This window comes from Podarcis filfolensis (genome assembly GCF_964270895.1).
Source record: "Podarcis filfolensis genome assembly, chromosome: 7".
NCBI classification, from domain to species: domain Eukaryota; kingdom Metazoa; phylum Chordata; class Lepidosauria; order Squamata; family Lacertidae; genus Podarcis; species Podarcis filfolensis.
In genome coordinates this window covers 51,024,765-51,038,573 of record NC_139603.1, presented here as the reverse complement: position 1 = coordinate 51,038,573, position 13,809 = coordinate 51,024,765, and the positions used below count along the sequence as shown (strand labels likewise).

Genomic DNA, 13,809 nt, shown 5'->3' with positions numbered 1-13,809 from the left:
GATAACCAGAGCATGCACCACTCTGGCGAGACAGTCCGCAGGCAGATAGGGTCTCAGCCTACGTACCAGATGGAGCTGGTAAACAGCTGCCCTGGACACAGATTTGACCTGTGCCTCCATGGACAGCTGTGAGTCCAAAATGACTCCCAGGCTGCGCAACTGGTCCTTCAGGGGCACAGTTACCCCATTCAGGACCAGGGAATCCTCCACACCTGCCCGCCTCCTGTCCCCCAAAAACAGTACTTCTGTCTTGTCAGGATTCAACCTCAATCTGTTAGCCGCCATCCATCCTCCAACCGCTTCCAGACACTCACACAGGACCTTCACCACCCTCACTGGTTCTGATTTAAAAGAGAGGTAGAGCTGGGTATCATCCGCATACTGATGAACACCCAGCCCAAACCTCCTGATGATCTCTCCCAGCGGCTGCATGTTAATGTTGAAAAGCATGGGGGAGAGGACAGAACCCTGAGGCACCCCACAAGTGAGAGCCCAGGGGTCTGAACACTCATCCCCCACCACCACTTTCTGAACACGGCCCAGGAGGAAGGAGCGGAACCACTGTATGACAGTGCCTCCAGCTCCCAGCCCCTGAAGACAGTCCAGAAGGATGTTATGGTCGATGGTATCAAACGCCGCTGAGAGATCCAGCAGAACTAGGAAACAGCTCTCACCTTTGTCCCTAGCCCGCTGGAGATCATCAACCAGTGCGAAATATTGTGCATGCATAAAATCCGTATCTTATCTTGGTACTGAATACATGCAAAATGCAGGGTTATTTTCATACACTGGGCAAATCTTTTAAGAAGGTTTTCTAGTTAAATCAGCATCATTAACAGATAAGGGCAAACTGGATGGGGAACCACATGTTGAGATTCCTTCACTGCAGGGGGCTGGACTAGATGACCCTCAGTGGTCCCTTCCAACTCTACGTTCTTTGACACATCCATTGGATTTAGGTTCCATTGATTTTGTATGACACGTTCTTCTAAATCATGCATAAAATAGAGGCACAGGAATCTGCAAATAGCAAAGAGGATGCAAGATTGTATGCCTCTGAATCCTAGATGTTGGGACTCATGAGGGAGAGGGTGCTATTGTACTCATCCTGCTTGTGAGCTTCCCATAAGCATCTGGTCAGCCCCTGTGAGGATAGACTGCTGGACTAGATGAGACTTTAGAAGAGCGCTGCTGGATCAGACTAATGCTCTTAGGTTGTGTTTTGTTTACAGCAGGGGTGGGAAGAGGATCTAGCAGGCAGGCAGAGCCTGAGCTCCCCCCCTGAGCCATTGTGACAGGGCAGCTGATCCCAGTGGTTCTTGGCAGCCAGCCCTGCTTGCCAAGGCACAATTGGGAGTGCATCTCAAGCTTCCTGGTGGTTCCTCTGCAGTCACATTTTGACCTGCCCCATCCTATGATGTCAGGTGTGGACGTGATTTGGGGAAAAGCAGTAGCATGGGCCGAGCCAGGACCCCCTACTAGGTCTAATTTGGCCCAAAGGCCACAGTTTCCCCATGCCTGGTTTACAGGATGGCATGAATAGCAACAAGTGTAAATTTGATCACAGTTCACAAATTCTAGTCCGTGGCCATCAATTCCAAGAAGCCACTTCCATTGTTAGGAAACCAGGACAAGGAGTACTGAGCATAAGGCAAGGATGAAAAGGAGCTGGGAGGCAAAGACACCAAACTGGAGAAGGATCTCCGTTGAAGAGGCAGAAAGGTTCTGCTAGGTTTCTGTTTTTGAGTTCTCAAGATGATGAGCTGCAGTGGGGAGAACGTGCTAGACCATCAAAGGTCAAAGTTTTCCAACTGTCCCACCTCAACCCATTGGCTGGAGATCCTTATAAGAAGGAGCTGCTCCCTAAGGATTTATTCCTGCTCCCTCTCAACATCTTTTTCTTTTTTTGGGGGGGGGGCTGCCCTTTGCCTTTCGTCAGGAATATGAATGTATTCGACTTTTAGTTGTAGTTTCTTAACTATAACATTTTGCTATATTAATTTTTTTTCTAAGTTGCTGTGGGTTTTTTTTTTTAACTTGAATTTTGTATTTATGTGTTACCCTTTGTGAGCTGCCAAAAGATATAGAAATAAACAGAAACAACAGAAACAAGCAATAATGATGGTGGCAGATGCTTTCAGCTTGCATACATATAGATGAGGATCAAAGTTCTCATTCAGACTTCCTCAGACTGGTGCAAGTCCTACCAGCCAGCATTGAAATCCTTTACACCATTACACGAAGTTCCACTGAGATGAGTGGTAAAGGTAAAGGTAAAGGTAAAAGTAAAGGTAAAGGTAAAGGTAAAGGGACCCCTGACCATTAGGTCCAGTTGTGACCGACTCTGGGGTTGCGGTGCTCATCTCGCTTTACTGGCCTAGGGAGCCGGTGTATAATTTCCAGGTCATGTGGCCAGCATGACTAAGCCGCTTCTGGCAAACCAGAGCAGTGCACGGAAATGCCGTTTACCTTCCCGCCACAGCGGTACCTATTTATCTACTTGCACTTTGATGTGCTTTCGAACTGCTAGGTTGGCAGGAGCAGGGACCAAGCAACGGGAGCTCACCCCATCGTGGGGATTCGAACCGCCGACCTGCTGAGGCAAGTCCTAGGCTCTGTGGTTTAACCCACAGCGCCACCCGCGTCCCTTGAGATGAGTGGAGCTTTTGCTAAATATATACACAAATCTTTTTTTGTCCTAATTCACTGCTTACAGGTATTTACAACACAAAATGTGTGTGCATGGCTATTGGAACAACTTGTACATTTGTTTGCACCTGCCAAGTTGAATGTATACAACTGCAGCACAGACTACTTGCACATTATCAGCACTATTCAATTAGTGTTCACAGGCCATCATTCCTTGTCCCTTATTATTCGGCTAGCTTTGTTGCCAATGACAGATACTTGTGTTTCTCCCTCTCCCTGGCATCTGTTTTGTCCTTTCTATTCAGGAACCCAATTTCATGATAATCTTCCATACAAATACTGAAGATGGGGAGAAGAGAGAAAGGAGAACTGCAGGCAGTTGACTTATTAACACACACACACAATCTCTCTCTCACACACTTCCCAATTCAAAGTATAATGTTTCTTTAAGGCAGATGTCTGCCTACAGAACCTTTCTGGTTAGTTTACACAAAATGTAGAACACTCCTCAAATCTGATTTGGAAGTAGAACCTGTCATCACATGAAACAGTGAAAAGGAACAACATGTTAAGAGAATACTAATCCACGTTGTGGGATCTGGAAGATATGCCCTCAAGAGGCATGTAGCAATAACCCTAGCTAGTATTAAAAGCCATAAGCAAGAGAATCAGAAGAAGAATAACAATTAGAAGATAACTGCTTTGGAAACTAACCTTTTATGAACCACAAAAATGAGCCCATACCAGGAACTGCACAAACCAAATGTTTGCTTCAGGCACACCCTCCTCAATATGCTATTTTTGTTAGGAGAGGTAAGTAACAATGACTGTGTTCTCACGTATAATACTAACATGTTTTGTGCTGTCAATATCTAGTTTAGGCTCATGTATGTCACACTGAACACTCCTTCTCCTACATGGCCAAAAGGACCTGGACATCTGCTGCATTTAGTTTCACTTTCCATGCATCTTAGTTTGTCTTCACTTACAAACCAGAGATCTGTAAACAAATTCTGGTTGAACAAACCAGCTTCATAACCCATGGGTTGAAGTTGACTTGTTTTCAAATCAGCCAGAATTTGTTTTAAACCATATTCTCTGGTTCATAATAAGGCCAGAGTAGGATTCAGGGAGACTGAAACTAAATGCTTCAGAAGTTGTTCAGTAAATGTTTTAAAAGCGTTAATGGATTTGTTGTTGTTGTTTTGGGCAATAGAGGTTATTTGTTCTTAAGGTACTTGATTTAGGATTTATGGCATAAGGGTGGATTAAATCTCTAGCTGAGAGAGCACAGGGCTCAATGCTGGAAGTCTTTTCCACAAATGGAAGCCATTACCCTTATCATTATTGTGGAGACCGGAACGTCTCATCCTCCAGATGCTGTTGGACCCTAACTCCCATCAGCCCCAGCTGGATGGGCAATGGCCAGGGTTCATGAGACCTGGAGGCAAGCAACATCTGGAAAACTAGAGGTACCACACCAATGGTGCAGAGAACAGCTGACGTTTCAGAGTAGGAAAACCACAGAACTCTGCACATGATTAAAAGGTACTCTTTCCTTTGTTAGTACTGGACAATTACTGGTGTGGAGAAGGAAGCAACTATTTTAAAAATGTTCCAAAAGTCATCAGTTGTCACTGCAAAGGACCCTAACCAGAGCTGTCAGCATTAAATATACTTTTTGGGGGGCATCTTTCTGAAAGTGGTCCAGTATTTCCTTTGATAGCATAATGTGCTTTATTTCCTCTGGGGTATTGATTTAGTCATCAATGTTTTCAATATTTGCAGGCTGGGTTACAGATTGTATTTGCAAACGTGGCTGTGTTGGCTACATGCATGAGTGGTAACTTCTTTTTGACCCAATTAGAATGCAGAAATTCTATACTGCTTCTAGAACTGAACAGAAGGCAACAGACAGCAGATTATACCACTGCTAGTCATTACACAGATCTGGCAAACTAACCCTTCCTTTTCGGTAACTTCCATTACATGTTTCTTTACGTACAAAAACAGAGTCACAGCCTATCAAGTGTCATCACAAAAAGACTCCTTAACTAATTTGGAACAACAGGCCAAATATTGCTATTTTTGAAGTTTTAGTTTTTTTCCCTTTTTTTTAAAAAAAGGAAAGAAACAAAGGGACATAACTGCAGTTTGACCAACTTCACAGTATATACTGTCACTAATACGTACAGCCTTCAGAAGCTGATAAAAGAATAATTCAAGCTTGGTTTAACAATCAATCTCTGTTCACAGGAAATTCTTGGAATTGTAGCTCTGGAAGGGTAATAGGGGGCTCATAACAATTCTCTGAACCTTTACGAAACTACAGCTCCCAGGATTCTTTGGGAGAAGCCATGACTGTTTAAATATTATCATACTGCTTTAAATGTATGGTGTGAATATGGCCTAGGTGTTCAACAAATCTATAGAAACTATCAGGCACAGAAGGCGGATATAAAGTTGGGTAATATATGTATTTCTCCTTCTACACAAGTGCCATAAGAACCCTGAATCTTATTGTCAGGCACAGAATTCAGTTTTTATCCCAAAAGACACAGCTTTCTTTAAAAAGACAAATGAACAAACCTGGTGATAATCAGAAAGGGCAGAAGGGTTGCTGAGAACGATTAAGCTGGAAGCAAAGCTCCAGTTCCCTTTATAACACTTTACTATGACTGGTAAGAGTAGAATGTGCAAATTTGCTTAACATGCGCCATCCAAACAGGATGAGGAATTCAGCCATGATTGGCACAGAATTTGTGTTACCCGAACACATGATATACACTGTCTAGATTCGATTAAACTTTCTGTTAAGCTGCTAAGAGTTCTATCTGTCTGATGCTATTCTGATTCACTAAATTGTACATGGAAACTGCTGTATGTATGTGGCTGGTTGCAATGGGAGGGGTGTGCGCGAGAAGTCTAACTCTCCTGGGCCTTGACACATCATTCCTTACATCTCTCTTCAGCACCACTCCCATGGCCCAGAAAATTTTTAGTGTCACATTGCTTCTTCCCCCTGTTAGATTCAGCTCAGGTATGGTGAGGGAGTTCTCCCCTTACGCCCAATTCAGTAAGACAACATGGCCTTGTTAGCTTAGGAGTCACGTTTGTTGCACCTTTGCAACAAAGCCAAAACCTGGCAGCTGATGTTGCTATGACCTCTGAGTGTCTCTCATGTTCATCTTTGTGGGTATGTGGGTGTGTCACACAGCCAGAAGAGATCCCAGACAACTGGCTTTTGAGCACGAATTATTTTTCTATCAAGAATACATGCACACACACACACACACACACACACACAGTTTCCAAAGAAGAACATGGTATAGTTGGTAAGCTGGGGACAGCACACCCAGTGCTCCTACTGTCAGGGACTGGGCAGAGGAGGAGTAATAGTGGAGGCCGCCTCCCCATCCTGACCCTTCCAGGGAGGAGGAGGAGGAGGAAGACAGTATAGATTTACAACAAGGGTTTGAAGGAGGTCGTAGCTCAGAGGCAGATGAAGGGAAAAGTTGGGAAATCATGGGAGAGCCAAAATACACCCAGCTGACATGTTGTCATTAGAAAGCATTCCAGACCCTCCATCTCCCAGAACCTGGCAAGCCTTAAAAATAGGAGAGCAGAGAACTCAAAGGCAGAAGGCATGTAGAAGCACCCCGTAGAGATGATTATGATGATGACGATGAATGAGGAAGTGGGAGAGAGGGGGGTGGAGGTTCACTCAGGACACCGCCATTATCCAAGAGGCTGGGTTCTACAGCCTCTCTCTGTAAAGTTTGAAATAAAAAAGGACTGTAAGAATCTTTTCCTTGTCTTTATACTTTCCTGAGCAACCAGCCAGCAGCCACTGACAGCATCCTGACACCTACACCTCTTGCACTGCTGAACAGGTAAGTGCAGCCAGAGCTCAAAACGCTGATCATCAGTCTGGGCAGGGGCGAAATCTAAGCACTTCTTCCTTCTGTTCTCTATGTAATCAGTGAAGTCAGAACTGACATAGTTTGCCAGCTGACTGATGGGTGGAGACAGGAATATCCTTGCGGATTAAGTGAGTACATAACTATGTGTGAACACTTTTGGATGGAGGCCCATATCACCATATAAAAGATGTGCTTATCTGAATACACAACTTGCAAATACTTTCTTGTTGTAATAAATGTTACTGCCTTCAGTTTAATGCATCCCACTCCTTCACATGTATGACCACTTGCATACAGAACGCTATTTCCCAAAAGAACTATAATATAAAAGGGCCTGGACATCAGAATCTTAGGAGTCTACTAGGTAGCAGCTGAGGAACAAGCTCTCTACAAATTCACAGATGGGACCCACACAGCAGCATCTTGCAATAAAGTATGCATGATGTTACTTTTTTGGCAAGAACAGAAATAGCTGCAGAGCAAAAGCAGATTTGTTTCACAGTGACAACATTCCAAACTTGTGAAAGAAACTTGTTAACATTCTTAGTTATGAAAGCTACTTTGGGTTAAATGTTTGGTTTTGCTTTCTAGATACTTAGTTGGACAATGAGTTTCGAGAAAGAGCACTGTATGTTGTTTACTAGTTGGTATAATGGGTCCCCCCCCCAAGTCGACTCACACATATGAAAACAAGTTTCACCAAGTTCAGAGGCTGCACACAGCTAAAAAACTGTATCAAATATACATACATATGGGAAATCTTTGGCTCTCCAGATGTTGCCAAACTACAACTTCCATCATTCCTGGCCAATGACCATGCCAAGTCAAGTCAGATCAAGTCGTTTTATTATGGCCAATGACCAGTATCAAGATATAAATACCAATTACAAAATTTAAAAGCTCAAAGCGGTTAGAATGTCTTATTACTTCAACTAATTGGGAAATGTATTTTTTAAACTTATATTCAGATACTATTTCTGGAAAAGAAGATCCTGGCCATCTTAAGGACCATCTCCCAATACGGCAGCCTGTATCTGTGTCTGAAATTTATAGTCTTGTAGCCCAACTAAAATCAGGGAAGGCCCCAGAGCAGAATTTAATCCCACCACAAGTTATTAAAAACAATTTGGGCTTCTGGGCTCCTATTCTGGCCTCTCTCTTTTATTTGCATCAATCGATATGGACAAGCTCCCTTCGATTGAAGGTTGGCAGTTATAGTTCCCATTTTCAAAAAAAGGTCAAAGAACGATCTGGCAAACTACAGACCGATTAGTCTACATAATACCATTAGTAAGTTCTATGCAAGACACTTACATAGGAAACTCTTGGACTGGCTGGACCAAGAGAACATTCTAGCAGACAAAAAAGCTGGTTTTAGGAAAAGGTGATCTATTATCGATCAGTGTTTCATATTATATCATTTGATTAGAAAATATTCCTCTAGTGCAGCGGTTCTCAACCTGTGGGTCCCCAGATGTTGTTGGACTACAACTCCCATCATCCCTGAGCTCTGGCCTTGCTAGCTAGGGGTGATGGGAGTTGTAGTTCAATAACATCTGGGGACCCACAGGTTGAGAAAGGCTGCTCTAGTGATACAACCTCTCTATATGCTGCCTTTATGGACTTTAGAGCAGCCTTTGACTCTATATCCTGACCCACCTTGTGGGAAAAACTGGATACATCTTTGATCAACAGACAGTTACCCTATCTAATATGAACGTTACACAAAGGAACTTCTCTTAAAGTAAGATATACTCCCCAGGGGTCATCTTACTAGAGCAATTAAAACTGAGAAGGGAATTAAGCAAGGCTGCATACTGGCATTGGTCATTCTTTCTGGGGCTGATGGAGTCACAGTTCAACAACATCTGAAAGGCCAAAGGCTCCCCAGACCTGTCTAGATTTTGCTAATGTGATCAGAATGTAGAGGCCTATCTGAAAAGCAAGATAACCACATCCCTATAGATCTTGTGATTAATTTCAGGAAGTAAATTTACTGAAATAGAAGTATGGCTCGAGGATTTGCAGATAAGCAGCAATAATCACAAGAAAGTCAATACAGTAAAATAATTAAAAATCTGTAAACCAATGCAGCCTATGTAAAGAAGCAAGATCTGTTTAATCTCACTCTGCCTTGATCTAAATACTCAGGAGAGCAAAGTGTAACCAATTAACCAAACATATCGCACAGCCTCCATTCCACAGCTATAGAAAGAATGTTCTTTCAATTAAAAGTACATATTGCTTTTACTCCATGAATTCACATTACAATTTTAATCTGGAACATAACTGGATCCTTAAAAAAAAAGCTAACAGTGCAGTCAAGTTGTTTAACCTTTGATGATCTGCTGCTATAACTATTGAGAAATAAGAATATGTGAAAGGCTTTAGAAAGACACCACAGGCACTATAGAAGTAAAATTACAGCAAGCAACATATAAACAGAACTGTAGGGTTCTGCTAAGGAAATGTCTGGACAATCTGGATTTCTGAAGTGAGTATCTGCCAAAGCTTCTGGATCAGAGCAGAAACAATCACAGGGCCTTGCTAAATATGTGCTGAGTCATCTAATAAGATGCATTGCAAATCACACTAAGCCAAACCATGGCTTAGTTTGAACACCTAAATTTAAGTGTTCATGGAGACAAGATGGCAGCCTTCAGCAGCCCTCCTGCTAAGCTAAGCTAAGGTTTGGTTTAGTTTGTTTTCCAAATCTGGGCTTGTGGTTTTCTCCTTCTGGGACGTACCATGAGCCCAGGTTTGGACAACACACTAAACCAGACCATGGTTTAGATTAGAACAGCACGGCAGTAGCAAGAATGGGGGAGTAAAATGACCACAGCCTCCTCTCCAGGAGCCCATGCATTTGCCAGGTTCGATTTCAGTTGCTGTTCCACCTAAGTGGTATCTCAAGTCTACAATCCAAATTTAGCCTTATCTGAATGTCATTAGCACCCCTACTGTAAACTACAACCCAAAATTAAAATATTAAATGGGAAGCAATCTAGATTTGTGCCAGAACTCAGCTCCAGAATCTGTTTTCAACATCAGGACTTCTGGATGCATATCAAGGAAGAATAGCCACACCAGAAATTAGGCAATATGTGTGTTATGACATCTGTATTGTTCTCTGCCTTGAATCCCATTTTGCCATTTGCAATAATGGCAATAGTTTTGTCACTCTGTCTTCTCTGCCAGCCGTTGCATATCCTCTGCAGAGATGTATCCTGGGTTCCTCTATAATCCATGCTTATCCAGGAGTAAATCTTAAAAACTCCATTTTGAAAATGAAGGTGCAATTTTCTTACACCCACAAGTTTCATGCTAACTGGAAACACATCTTGTTTTATCTTTTCTTTTTGCCATTTAATACTTTTAAAGGAGTGCCCCTAGATGCCACTGAAAGAAAATACCTAGGGTAAAAGCATGCAAAGGAAAAGCTGCTTACAGGCTATCTATTCTTCTTGGTTGTGTGTTTGTCTCTGCTAAGTAGGCAGAATGCAGAACAGGGTTCCCTGTGCTTTCTGACAGCCCACTTAACAGTTATGTGCCAAATGACCTAAGTTCTAAATTTAGCATGCAGATCTACTGACACTGATTTGTGAAAATGAAAGCTAAAGTCTTTTCCATGCATAGAAAGGCCTAACATTCTTAATTCGGGGTGTGTGCATGTTCTCATTGAGAAATGGATTTTTTTTGTCCCTAGGCAATAGGGTTGGGTCCTGTATATATCCATGCACTTTTGGGAAAACCTGAGTAGAGTTAGAGTATTCCAATTACAGCTGAACAGGGTTGTTCAAATGCACAGAATGGAATGCAAAATCTTAAGAGACAAATAATTGTTCTCATAAGGGATGAATGAATCTGTCAGTTTCTTCTTTTGCTAATCCCAAACTCAGATATCAGGAAAGTTCATATACATTTAGATAAGCATTTCACCTAATACACAGTTTTGTGAGAAATTTTCTTCATTATAATGATTTTTTTTTTTACAACCCCTCCCCAATGTATACATTTTTATACACACTTTTGGTTGGAGAACTGCACTGCAACATCCAGAGAAGCACAATTTTTAAAAAATGAATATAGCTGTGCTTTGGTTTGCATATTGGTTTCAGAAGTGCATGTCAGGTAGATTTGCATTCAAAATTAAACTGGACAAATTTCTGCTCCATTTCTAGTTTTTATCCCATCTATTATTTCAAGTAATATGTTACTGGACAAACATTTTATTTTGTATTGCCATTGTTTTTGATTTTTTCAAATGTTTTGATCCCCCCCTATTTTAAATTAGTCCCATAGCTTCCATTTTATTAAGTTATTTATAATTCGGACAAACTAACCCTTCATTCAAAAGTTGAATTTCCTCCTGCCTTTTAATTTTAGATTGCTCTATACCAGGCATAGGCAAACTCAGCCCCCCAGATGTTTTGGTACTACAACTCCCACGATCCCTAGCTAACAGGACCAGTGGTCAGAGATAATGGGAATTGTAGTCCCAAAACATCTGGAGGTCTGAGTTTGCCTATGCCTGCTCTATGCAGTCAAACCAAAGTCTGAATGTGCCATTCTTTCTTCTAGAGCTCCCTTCCTACCCCAGCAGACTTACCAGCTTTTGAAAAACAAAAATCTAGCACCTGTGTGTGGTACAGGTGTGGCCACCAGGCATGAGAGTGTTTATATAACTACACAGCTATTTCATGTACACACATACCAGATGTATAACACACATCTATGCAGAAATCTATTTTTAAAATGTAATGCTTTGAAGGAGGACAAAGGAGTATCCAAAGATGAATCCATGGCCAAGAACCCAAATCACATGCAGAGTTCACCTACGAAAATGAACCAGGCTAGATTACAGATGAAGACCACATACGAGGTGTAATGTGGTCATGAAGTAATATACAGATCAAGTATTTACCCACTGTACACTGCTCTTCAAAAATAAGGACACACACATGGATGTGTTTTCTCACACTGCTCTGATACACAAACTCCCTTCCTCCCTCTGTCTCAGTATTTCTCACACACCCACACTCAAGGAACTTGTTCCTGATTTAGCTGCTGCTACTTATTCCTTGCCCCTTTTCTGTGTTGCTACTTGTTCTTTCAGAAGGGTACTCTACCTCGAAAAGGTTGCTGGGCTGGCCATAACAGCAAGCTCAAACCTCAGCCTCCTGTAGGGGGCCAGAGCAGTAAATGAGCAAGGCTGCTAATCTGGCTCCTTTTTTGCTATCACTTGTGAGGGAGTGACTTAGGATAGAAGACAACCACTAGGAGTGATGCAGTACAGTGGTACCTTCGCTTGTGCTCGGGATCCATTCCAGAGCTCCGGTTGGATCCTGAGGTGTGCGTATCTGGAGGTGTTGCTTCTGCGCATGTGCACAGTGCGCAAAGTGCTTCTGCGCATGTGTGCATGGCAAAACCCAGAAAAATACTTCCGGGTGTGCTGCGTACGTATTCCAAAGGATATGTAACCAGAGGTGAACGTAAGTAGAGGTACCACTGTACTTGATAGTCGTTTCTCACATCTGCATAACTAGGGATGAGGTGAGCAGTCAAAGCAGAGGTGCTTGAATATGTAGGTATCCCTGCTCAAAAGAACGAGTTGGCATGGAGCAAAGAGCAACTCACCACTTAAGACCCCCTAGTCCCAAGGCTCTTCAGTGCTGGGTCACTTTTACTACACTTACCAGCTATTTTAGAAGTGTACAGTGGATTTAAGTGTGCTTACAGAAATCAGAGGAGGATCGCCATTGATTTCAAGTGATGTGTGGGGGAAGATATGAGACTTTAACCTGCTGCATACCCTCAAAGGGCTAGTTGCAGGGTAGCATCAGAAGCAACTCACCCCTGAAGCTTTGGGCAAATCTGTGTATTGAAATGAATGGGGATATTACACCTCCATTGATTTCAATGGGAACACCAGGTTCTTCCAAGCAATGTTTTCCGAGCACTATTTTCTGTAAACAGTTGAAGGAAGTTGTCACAAAACCATGAACATTTACAGGCAGGCAACTCTTTGAAATGCTTGTGCATCCCTACTACAACACACACATACAGCTTGGCCTCTGGTTCATCAGGAATGCAAAGGCAAAATAAATAAAACTAATATTTTTTAAAAGCAAAAATTGGACAGGCGTGGGATTACTGACTTTTCATATATTTTTCAAAACGAGGGGCCTTCATACCTGCCAGGGTGGTTGTTTTCTGGTTAGTTGCCAACGTATTTCCCCAAATATAAATCCAGAATGCCACAACACTTCAAGCATTTTATACAATCCAATTATCTGGCTTGTTCTGAAGTTCACTGTTAATGCTAAGAAATGCTCCTGAATATTGCAGTGCTTCCCACACTCTCTCTTGCCCTTTGAAGTCTCCTGTAAATGCAGATATTTTATGGGGGCTAATGTTACGCTGCATGAAGACTGGAAACGCTTCGAGGAACACTCATTTTAAAAGGGGGGAGGGGAAGGAAGGAAGGAAAGAAGGATAAAAGACCAAATTAGATCAGCATAGCAGTTCAAAGATCTGCAGAGTACTACTGAATGACCCGCATACAGCTGGCTATTCGTCTGAAATCATTTCTTTGTCTTGTTCTATCTTACAAATGTGCTTAAGTAGAAACAGTGAGACAACCTGAAATACAGTATTGCAAAATTTCATTAGAACTCCCAAGAATCCTAGCCTTCCTTGGGAAAGGTTTCTGACCCTCCTGACTTAAAAAAGAAACAGAATGCAATACCATGGTTTCAGAACCTGGCAAAACACACTAACCCTAAGGTTAACCATGGCTAATGTTAACACCAGTAGTGCCAGTGCTTCCCTTTTCATGGGATTAAAAGGCAGGGGAAAGGTAACACACAGAAGACCAGGAAGAGACTGGGAATGAGCATTCTTGAGCTGGGTCCCTCATGATTCATAGGGAGTGATTTGCGCATGCAGTGAAGGCATATAAAGGGGGCTCCCAATATTCAGATAATTTCACCTTCAAGAATTGATTCCAGCTTTCAGTTGTTTTCACAATAATAATAATAATATTGTAGATTTAGAGTACGTGGGGGAAATCAAAATATGAAACTTGGCAACAATCATGATGATACTACATTAATAACATCCATATTCAGTAGTTCAGTATCTATATCTAACACAGCTCTAAAGGTTGACACAGAGGATGGGCTCTTTAAGGACAAGTTGCCCTCACATGTTCTAAAAGCCAACATTTTAGGGCATG

General features: G+C 42.2%; 1 protein-coding gene and 1 long non-coding RNA gene across 6 annotated transcripts in view; one reads left to right on the top strand and one right to left on the bottom strand.

The window, feature by feature from the left end:
• The window catches only part of MAPRE2 (microtubule associated protein RP/EB family member 2), an 89,044-nt gene that overhangs the window by 16,457 nt on the left and 58,778 nt on the right, over positions 1-13,809 (bottom strand). The window lies entirely within an intron of this gene.
• The window catches only part of LOC310766674, a 72,514-nt gene that overhangs the window by 33,406 nt on the left and 25,299 nt on the right, over positions 1-13,809 (top strand). The window lies entirely within an intron of this gene.